Source organism: Aegilops tauschii, chromosome 4, assembly GCF_002575655.3.
Source record: "Aegilops tauschii subsp. strangulata cultivar AL8/78 chromosome 4, Aet v6.0, whole genome shotgun sequence".
NCBI lineage: Eukaryota > Viridiplantae > Streptophyta > Magnoliopsida > Poales > Poaceae > Aegilops > Aegilops tauschii.
In genome coordinates this window covers 453,782,409-453,793,269 of record NC_053038.3, presented here as the reverse complement: position 1 = coordinate 453,793,269, position 10,861 = coordinate 453,782,409, and positions in this window count along the sequence as shown.

Sequence of the window (10,861 nt, the reverse complement as noted above, 5' to 3'; positions counted from 1 at the left end):
AGTCCTGCGCCGCTGTCGATGAGAGTCTTGGTGACTTGCACATTGCTGATGACTGGGGAGCACAGCATAGGGAGGGCGCCTGCGGTGGCCGCGCACTTGAGCTGGTCTGCCGAGTTGAAGGTGATGGCACATTGGGACCACCTGAGTGGGCGCGTGGCCTCGAGCTTGGGGAGCACCGCGTTCACCTCGCGAGCGAACTGTTTGAAGATGCGCTGAGAGGCTGGGGCCTGGGCACCGCCCAAGATGCAGGCAATCGCACGTGGCTCCTGGAAGCCCCCTCGTCCTGGTGGTGGTCGTCGTTCCTTCTTGGTGGCGGCAGCGGGGGAAGACCGGCGTTGCCCTGGGGGCGATCCCCATGAGGCGGGTCCCTCCAGGTGCCCTCGCGAGGTTGGTCCTGCTAGCGGTCCTCACGAGGCCGGTCGCGCCACTCCTGGCGCGGGCCACGGTCGTCCCAGCGTCCGCCTCCGCGTCCTCCTTCGCGGCCGTAGCCCCGGTCGTTGCGCTCGGGGCGTCGACCGTAGCGTCCTTCCCGTATGGCTCTGAGCTCTTGGCAGTCGCTGGTGTTGTGGGTGTTCAGGTTGTGGAAGGCGCAGAACGGTCGGCCGTTCTTAGATGACTCGGGCTGATCTCTGCCTCGCTTGGTGTCGGGCTCCGCTGCGAGCACTACTGCCTCTTTGCGCTTCACGTACTTGGCCTTGGCCTTCTTCTCCTCCGCTCCTACAGCTGGTAGCTCAAGGAGAGAGAGGCGCCCCTCCTCAGCTCTTGCCCACTTGGTCGCTAGGTTGAACAGCTCCTGAGATGTGCAAAGCTCCTCGTGGATAGCGAGCTCTTCCTTCATCTTGACGTCACGGACGCCGTTCGAGAACGCGGAGATGATGGCTTCGTCCGTGACCTTGGGGATCTTGAGGCGGGTGTTGTTGAAGCGCTGGATGTACTTCTGGAGGGTCTCTCCTGGCTGTTGCTTGATGCGGCGTAGATCACCCGCGGCCGGTGGGCGGTCACGAGTGCCCTGGAAGTTAGCCACGAAGCGGTCACGCATCTCGTCCCAGGAGGAGATCGAGCCGTGCTGTAGGTTCAGGAGCCAGGAGCGGGCCCCATCCTTGAGAGCCATGGGAAACCAGTTCGCCATGACTTTTTCATCGCCGTTGGCCACTTCGATGCTCAGCTCATAGAGCTGCAGGAACTCCGTGGGGTCGGCGGTGCCGTCGTAGCGAGGAGGCAGATCTGGCTTGAACTTGCCTGGCCAGGCGACGCTACGCAGTTCAGGGGTGAAGGCGTGGCAGCCGGCCGTGGTCGCCGGGGCCCGCTTCTGAGGTGGAGCTTGGTCTTGGCGAGGTCCGTGCTGCGCCACTGCAGGCGGCGCACGGTCTTGACGAGGTGGGGCGGGGAGCGCCGGTGCAGCTTCTCGCGGCCGCGGGATTTCTTGACAGCTTCTTTCTTCACGCGCGGGCGCCGGGCGCAGTGGATCACGCCGCGGAGGCGCGCGCCTTGGTGCCAAGGCACCGTCTTGGGGTTGAGGTGGTGGAGGCATGCCATGAGCCCCGTCGTCCGCGGCTGGTTGAGGGGAAGGCAGAGAGTGAGACGGCGCCGGAGAGCCCCCTGCGGCACGGACGAGCTCGGCGACGCGGTCGAGCCACTCCTCATAGAGGTCGTCGACAGGGTGGTAGCGTAGGAGCTCGTTCGCCGCGATGAGCGCGGCCCGTGCCTCCATGGGAGCGCGGTGTGCGTGAGACGAAGAACCGGCAGGGGTCAGCGACGGGGTAGCTGTGCGGCCGTCCTGCCGCACCGAAGGATGGAGCGAGGACGCCTGCTGCTCGTTCCCCGCCGAGCCAGTGGCAGCGTTGGCGGCGGGAGACAGAGAACGACGAGGTGGCCCGCCTACGGGAGCCGTCTGAGCGACGCGGGCGGAGATGGCAGCCCGACACTCAGCTCGAGCACGGCGAGCGTCCACCATGGAAACGACGGAGCGATGGAGCGATGAACTGATGGAAGGGAAACTACGGCGCACCCCTACCTGGTGCGCCAAATGTCGGATGTGGGGTTCTGGCAAACCCTTAAGGTTCGAACACTGGGGTGCGCGCGAAGTCTCTCCCTCCTACCGATCTACGCTCTAGCTCGCTAAGACCTCGCGGATGAACTCGACGAACTTGCAACACAGAGAGACACGGGTTTATACTGATTCGGGCCACCGTTGTGGTGTAATACCCTACTCCAGTGTGGTGGTGGTGGATTGCCTCTTGGGCTGATGATGAACAATACAAGGGAAGAATAGCCTCCTGAGGTTGAGGTTTTCTTGTGCTTGTGAACTTGTGGCGTGAGGATTTGATATCTCTACTGTGGTGGCTAGCTCTACTTATATAGGCCCTGGTCCTCTTCCCAAATATCGAGCGGGAAGGGAGCCAACAACGGCGGGCAAATTTGAAGGGGGACAGCTAGTACAAGCTATCCTGACAAAAGCGGTCTTCGCCTGCGAAAAGCTCTGGGGTGACGCCGGCTTGGGCTCCACGATGACCTCCGCCTTGCCGTCCTCCGATCTTGGTCTCGTTGCACCAATATGGCAACCTTTTCCTGATGCCTCGGTACTCTTTGCCTGCGCTGGCCTCCTTAGCACCAAAGAGGAAATAGAGACGCTGCGCGCACTGGCGCCCGCCTGGTGCCGTTCGTCATGGCTCACGTCACGAGAGCCTCGTGAGGTTTGCCTCACCTTGATATCTCCGCTCCTCGTGAGTCTGCTTGGCTAGGCCACTCCAGAGGAGGTCTTGCGTCGTCCTCCTCGCGAGGCTTGGACCCTCGCGAGGGTCTTGGGTGCCTTGTTGACGAAGATGGGCCGTACGGCCTGCTGCTTAGCCACGCTGTGGGCCGCAGGCAGGCAAGTCTGGGGACCCCCGTTCCCAGAACGCCGACAGGCTAGGACACAGAGAAGGCAACTCTGCTATAGAGGGCTGAGGATGCTGAAGCAGCCCTTAATCCGGTAACAGAGGAACTGACTGGCTTAAAACGGCAAATAAATGCCATGACTTCCGCTGTTTTTGGTAAAGAGCCTCTTCATAAGCTTTTAAATATGTAGTATCTATGAAACTGCCGGTTTACCGATGTTTGTTATGATGCAGGATCTCGCATTGCTCATCTTTGCTCGGATATGCAGAAGAAGCTGAAGGCTGCCTATACACTTATAGAGCAATTATATATCAGCGCACAATGGATCATCTGCACAGCTTCTCATAACAAACCGCCCCCAACTTTGATCAAGGAAACATTAGAGAGGCTGTCGATGATGCCTGCGTGGTTTGAAGAGCTAAAGAGATCAGCTGCAAGGGCAGGTGCTCTGACCGCACTAACTTGAGCCAAAGCGTGGATACCTGATCTTGATCCGGCTGATGTAGGAAACGGCTATCCGAGCATAAAGGAGGACGGTTCAGATTTTGATAATGATGACCTCAGAGCCTTGACAAAAGAAATGCGCCCATTGGCTAGCAAATTGGCTGAAGAAACCGATCTTTCACATTATCAGTCGGTTTATGACACTGACAACAAGAGAGTTAACGCGCCAACCTGTGATGCTCCAACTCTTATTCCTCCAATCCGTAAGCATACTTATGTCCCTGACGTTGACCCCTCCACACTTATAAGTGATGAAGCTGTTTTCAAAGCCTTAACTGGGATCGATTGGGCAACCATTGACTTCCAGCCACTGGGTAGAGAGGAGGAGGATGAACCGGCGCAGGATGATCCAGAACCTTCAAGTCAGCCCGGCGAGGATTCATAAACCGGGGGCCGGTTTAGCTTCTGCATTCTGCAAGACTTGTTGAAAACAATTATTCTTTTGGGCATCAAAACGCCTTGTAATAGGCTAGTTGAAACTCTTGATCTGCTATGCCATCGTGCATATTTACTTTGCATGACACTGTTAATCCGCCATGTTTTTAAAATATGCCGCATATGCTTATGATATGAGCAATTTGAATATGTCTCTGCATTCAACAGTGTAAAAAGTGTCCTGGCGGTTTACCGCTGGACGGGTTATCATACCCAATATATAAAGCTATGGAGAAATAATCATAAGTGATGACCAAAGCTAGACTTAGGAATAACTATATATTTGAACATATAGCATACCTGTGATATTCGATCACTGTTTGTTTATCAAGCCAGTGTAATAAGGGTGATAAGCCAAAAGTTGAGCACTGGTAAATATATATTGCCGGTTTATGAACAAAACCAAGCCGGGTTAATAAACACCGGATATCATATTACCTTATACAGGCGACTTATAGTCAAAAACTAGGCCGGGTTAATAAACACCGGATTTCACTTTATCATGTACTGACGACTTATAGCCGAAAGCCAAGCCAAGTTAATAAACACTGGCGAATTGTGACAATAAAACCTTATCATCCGTATTCAATAAACCTCAAAAAATTGTCGAATAAAAACAAACGAAAAACGAGGCTTTTCATGGGCTGCCAGGCCAAAATCCGAGGCTTTTCACGGGCTGCCAGGCCACTGAGTTAAACCGTTTTACAAACCTTATAAGATGGACCTCACATTAACCAATTGTCGTTTTAACTTTGACAAGTTCAGGGTCTGCATAAGATTGACTTGTCAAATGTTCGGCGGGTCATACCAGGAATACCTGGGCGGAGTGGCTTACTTAAAAAGGCAGGATAACCCGGGGTTTTAGGTGAATACACCTGGCTTCCAAGCCTGGATTTGAAGCCTACCACAAGGGTTGTAGCAACTCTTGTTCTTTAGAACAAAAAGAGCCCCCAAGCAATTTTTCTGAGCTATGCTCAATGAGTACCTATGTTTGAGTTGTGCTTTTGCAACAGACTCTCTTTGGCCCCTTTAACCTGGGTCGCAAGCCCCCAAGTTTTATTTTTGTGGCCCATAAGCCGGATCAAAGGGTAATCATAACTTTGCTCTATAAAGCAGAAGCCCCCAAGTAACCAAAAACTCATTAAGAAAAAATGACAGAGGCTCCGCTTTAGCAGGGATGCTGGTTTATTATATTGATCATAATATATACACTGTCAAAATATGTACATCAGAAGAGCCTGTGGCTCAGGTGTAATAAGGCCAAAGATGAGCAATATTCCACGGCCGACGGGTCTCCTCCTCCGATTTACGTGAGTCTTTGTGCTCTCGAACATCGATAAGGTAGTATGACCCGTTGTTCAGATTCTTGCTGACCACAAAGGGTCCTTCCCAAGGTGCGGATAACTTGTGCATATCAGTCTGATCCTAGATAAGCCGGAACACCAGATCGCCTTCTTGAAAAGCTCTGGTTTTAACCCAGTGGCTGTGGTAAAGATGCAGATCTTGCTGGTAAATCGCCGAACGAGCCGCCGCTATGTCCCGCTTCTCATCTAACAGGTCCAGTGCTTCTTGACGTGCTTGTTCGTTGTCCGCTTCAACATAAGCCGCCACCCGAGGTAAGTCATGACGGATGTCACTAGGGAGAACTGCTTCTGCCCCGTAAACCATGAAGAAAGGCGTGTAACCCGTAGACCTGTTGGGGATGGTATTAATGCTCCATAACACGGAAGGTAACTCCTCCACCCAACAACCCGACGTCCTTTGCAAAGGAACCATAAGCCGGGGCTTGATGCTTCTCAGAATCTCGTGATTAGCTCTCTCAACTTGACCATTAGATTGGGGGTGAGGCACTGACGATACGTCAAGCCGGATATGCTCACGTTGACAAAAGTCTTTCATAGCACCTTTGGAGAGATTAGTGCCATTGTCTGTTATAATGCTGTGTGGAAAGCCAAAGTGGAAGATCACCTTCTTCATGAATTGAACCGCCGTTGCTGCATCACACTTACTGACTGGCTCTGCCTCCACCCACTTAGTGAACTTATCAACCGCCACCAAAAGGTGGGTCTTCTTATCCTTGGACCTCTTAAAAGGTCCAACCATATCAAGCCCCCAAGTTGCAAACGGCCAAGTGATTGGAATCATGCTCAACTCTTGAGCCGGAACATGAGCTCGACGTGAAAACTTCTGACAACCGTCACATTTTTTGACCAAGTCCTCAGCATCAGCATGAGCCGTCAACCTCAATAGAAACCGTGACGAAAAGCCTTGGCTACTAGAGATTTTGAACCAGCGTGATGACCACAATCTCCTTCATGAATCTCACGCAGGATCTCACGGCCCTCTTCTGGAGAAACACAACGTTGAAAGGCCCCTGTAACACTGCAATGATGCAGTTCTCCATGGACAATTGTCATTGACTTAGACCGCCGGGTTATCTGCCTGGCTAAGGTTTCATCCTCTGGTAACGCGCCCCGGGTCATATAAGCCAGATACGGAACTGTCCAATCAGGAATTACATGAAGAGCTGCCACCAACTGAGCCTCTGGGTCAGGAATAGCCAAATCCTCCTCAGTATGTAGCTTGACCAACGGGTTATGCAAGACGTCAAGAAAAACATTGGGCGGCACCGGTTTACGTTGAGAACCCAACCGTCTTAAAGCGTCCGCCACTTCATTTTTGCGCCGATCGACATGCTCGACCTGATAACCCTTGAAGTGACCAGCAATAACATCCACCTCTCGTCGATAAGCCGCCATGAGTGGATCCTTGGAATCCCAAGTACCAGAGACTTGTTGATCCACCAAGTCTGAGTCCCCAAAGCACCTTACCCAGCTTAAGTTCATCTCATTAGCCATCCGAAGACCGTGGAGCAAGGCCTCATATTCAACTGCATTGTTAGTGCAAGGGAACATTAAACGGAGAACCTAACAAAATTTATCACCTCAAGGGGAAGTGAGCACAACTCCAGCCCCCGAGCCCTCCAATTGCCTGGACCCATCAAAGTCAATAGTCCAATATGTATTATCCGGCTTTTCCTCCGGTGCCTGCAACTCTGTCCAATCATTGATGAAATCCACAAGTGCTTGGGACTTGATAGCCGTTCGAGGCATATACTTTAACCCGTGAGGTCCAAGCTCAATGGCCCACTTAGCAACCCGGCCAGTTGCTTCCCTGTTTTGGATTATATCTCCCAAAGGAGCAGAACTGACCACAGTGATGGGATGACCCTGAAAATATTGCTTAAGCTTCCGGCTTGCCATGAAAACTCCATACACCAGCTTCTTCCAATGTGGGTATCTCTGCTTGGACTCAATAAGCACCTCGCTGATATAATAAACCGGCCATTGAACCGGATATTCCTTGCCTGCCTCTTTTCGCTCCACCACAATAGCCACGCTGACAGCCCGGGCATTAGCAGCCACATATAACACCAATGGCTCCTTATCAACATGGGCTGCAAGAACAGGTGGCTCGGCTAACTGCTTCTTCAAGTCCTCAAACGCTGCATTAGCAGCATCACCCAGACAAAATTATCTGCCTTTTCATCATCTGGTACAGAGGGATAGCTTTCTCCCCCAACCTGCTTATGAACCAGCTTAGCGCCGCAATACGACCCGCCAGGCGTTGAACATCATTGATTCACGCCGGTTTAGCCAGAGAAGTAATGGCCTTGATCTTCTCCGGGTTAGCTTCAATGCCCCTGTTAGACACCAGAAAGCCCAAGAGCTTGCCCGCCGGTACACCAAAGACACACTTGGCCGGGTTAAGCATCATCTTATAAACCCGGAGATTATCAAAGGTTTCTTTCAAATCGTCTATCAACGTCTCCTTCTTCCTGGACTTTACCACAATATCATCCACACAAGCATGAAAATTGTGCCCAATCTGATTATGAAGACAATTCTGCACACATCGCTGATAAGTCGCCTGGGCACTCTTGAGCCCAAAAGGCATAGACACATAGCAGAAGGCTCCAAAGGGAGTTATAAAAGTTGTCTTCTCCTGGTCCTTAACTGCCATCTTGATCTGATGATAACCAAAATAAGCATCCAAAAAACTCAATCGCTCACAACCCGCCGTAGCATCAATAATCTGATCAATACGAGGGAGAGCAAAAGGATCAGCTGGACAAGCCTTGTTTAAATCCGTGTAGTCCACACACATGCGCCAAGTGCCATTCTTCTTAAGTACTAGCACCGGGTTAGCCAACCACTCAGGATGAAACACTTCAACGATAAACCCAACTGCCAAGAGCCGGGCTACCTCTTCACCAATGGCTTTACGCCTTTCTTCATTGAAGCGACGAAGAAACTGCTTGACTGGTTTAAACTTAGAATCAATATTGAGAGTGTGCTCAGCGAGTTCCCTCGGTACACCTGGCATGTCAAAAGGTTTCCATGCAAAGATGTCCCGGTTCTCACAGATGAACTCGATGAGCGCGCTTTCCTATTTTGGATCCAGATTAACGCTGATGCTGAACTGCTTGGATGAATCGCCAGGAACGAAATCAACTAGCTTAGTCTCATCAGCCGATTTAAACTTCAAGGCCGGATCATGCTCCGTAGTGGGCTTTTTCAAAGAAGCCATATCCGCCGGATCAACATTGTCCTTATAAAATTTTAACTCCTCTGTTGCACAAACCGACTCAGCATAAGCTGCATCGCCCTCTTCACACTTCAAAGCTATCTTCCGGCTCCCATGTACTATAATGGTCCCCTTATGACCCGGCATCTTGAGCCACAGATAAACATAATAGGGTCTGGCCATGAATTTAGCATAAGCAGGCCGTCCAAACAGAGCATGATAAGGGCTCTTGATTTTCACCACTTCAAAGGTCAAGGTCTCTGATCTAGAGTCATGCTCATCTCCAAAAGCAACTTCCAGAGCTATCTAACCAACTGGGTATGCCGACTTACCAGGCACCACGCCATGGAAAATAGTGTTCGACGGTTTAAGATTTTTATGTGTCAACCCCATGCGACGGAAAGTCTCATAATAGAGAATATTGATGCTGCTCCCTCCGTCCATGAGCACCTTGGTGAACTTATAACCCCCAACCTGAGGTGCCACCACCAACGCCAGGTGACCCGGATTATCAACCCGGGGCGGGTGATCTTCCCGACTCCATACGATGGGCTGCTCAGACCAGCGTAAATAACGGGGAACTGCCGGTTCAACGGATTCACCGCCCTCTTATGAAGCTTCTGGTCACGCTTGCATAAACTAGTGGTGAAGACATGATATTGCCCACTATTCAACTACTTTGGGTTGCTCTGATAACCCGACTGTTGCTTCTGTTGATTCCCCTGATTATTCTGCTGATTGTAACCACCTTGGTTGCCACGACCACCTTGACTTCCTTGGAACCCTGAGCTTGAGCCGTCCCCGCCGTAACCCGGCCCATGGAAACCGGATCCTGAACCGCCACCCAGTCCATGACCGTCTTGGTAAAAATTCGAATTTTCGAACTCCTTCATAATGAAGCAATCTTTCGAGAGGTGCCCAGACGGCCTCTCTCGCGTCCCGTGTCTTGGGCAGGCTGATTTAACAGCTGCTCAAGATTGATGCTTGACCCTCCAGCCTACGGCGGCGGTTTACCCTTATGGCGCTGACCATTACTCTGTGCATTGGTGTTAGCCACGAAGTCAAAACTATTATCAGCCTTGCGCTTACCGTTGCCTCCTTGGTTCGCTGGGTTATGCTGCTGCCCCTTGGTGTTGCTGCTCTTCTTTCCCTTTCCCAGTTTTTCATCATCAGACTCGGGGTCCTTGGTACCATCAGAGTCAACATACTTAACCAGAGCCGCCATGAGTGTCCCCATGTCATTGCAGTGGCGTTTGAGCCGTCCCAATTTTTGCTTCAGGGGTGTGAAACGACAGTTTCTTTCCAACATTAAGACCGCTGAATCGGCATTGATACGATCCGACGAGTGCAGGATTGTTGATACCCGGCGCACGCAATGAGTCGTCGATTCACCTTCTTCTTGAACACAAGCGGCTAAATCCACAATTGACATGGGCTGCTTGCATGTGTCTTTAAAATTCTGGATAAACCAGGCCTTTAACTCGGCCCATGATCCGATGGAGGTAGCAGGGAGCCCCTTCAACCAAGTACAGGCCGTCCCTTCCAACATCAAGGGGAAATACTTAGCACATGTAGCTTCACTAACATCCAGCAATTCCATGGCCATCTCATAACTCTCAATCCATGCCTCAGGAGGTAAGTCGGCTGTGTAGTTAGGCACTTTGCGAGGACCTGTAAAATCCTTGGGCAGACGCTCATTACGTATAGCTAGCACTAAACATGGCACGCCCAAATTCTTAAAGGTTACACCTGGCTCCACCGAAGTAGTTGGACGAACCGGAGTAGGTTGACGGGCCGCATACTGAGCTGCCAGCTCAGCCTCCCGACGTGCTCTACCTTGATCCACTACGTTCTGAGCCTCAGCACCACTACCCGCCGGGTTATGACCACATGGCGGGTTCCGATTCCGCGCATTGCTTGACACAGCCAGTTCGTCGATATGCCTGCTGTAACTCCTGCTTGGGCGAGGGGTGGAATGAATCCTGTCACGGCTGTAAGAATAAGCCTGCCGCTAAACCAAGGCAGTATGAAGGAGCTCTCTAGCCCTCCGTGTTTCAACCGCCGTAGGAGACTCGCCTTCAACCGGGAGAGCCGCCAATCGTGATGCTGCAGCGATCATGTTATCCAAAGGGTTAGAGTAATGGCCCGGTGGCGTCGGCACGTGCTGCGGTGGGTTATTGCTTTGACGAGGCGGGTCCGTCGTACGTGGCTGAACCGGCGTACTCGTCCCAGGTGTCTTGACCCAGTTTACCATTGCCGGGTTACTGGTTCCTGCTCCTGGCATGTTAAAGAGGTTTCTTGCCTCGTAAAACGGGGGCAGATGACTCCGATGCCTCCTTCTCATGACATCGTTTGAAGAATTTTGATCTAGCATGAGCCGGTAAGACTCCGACTGAATCCGCTGTGCCTGAGCATCCAAAGCGGCCTGCTCCTCAGCCATCCTAGTGTTTTCTGTGTT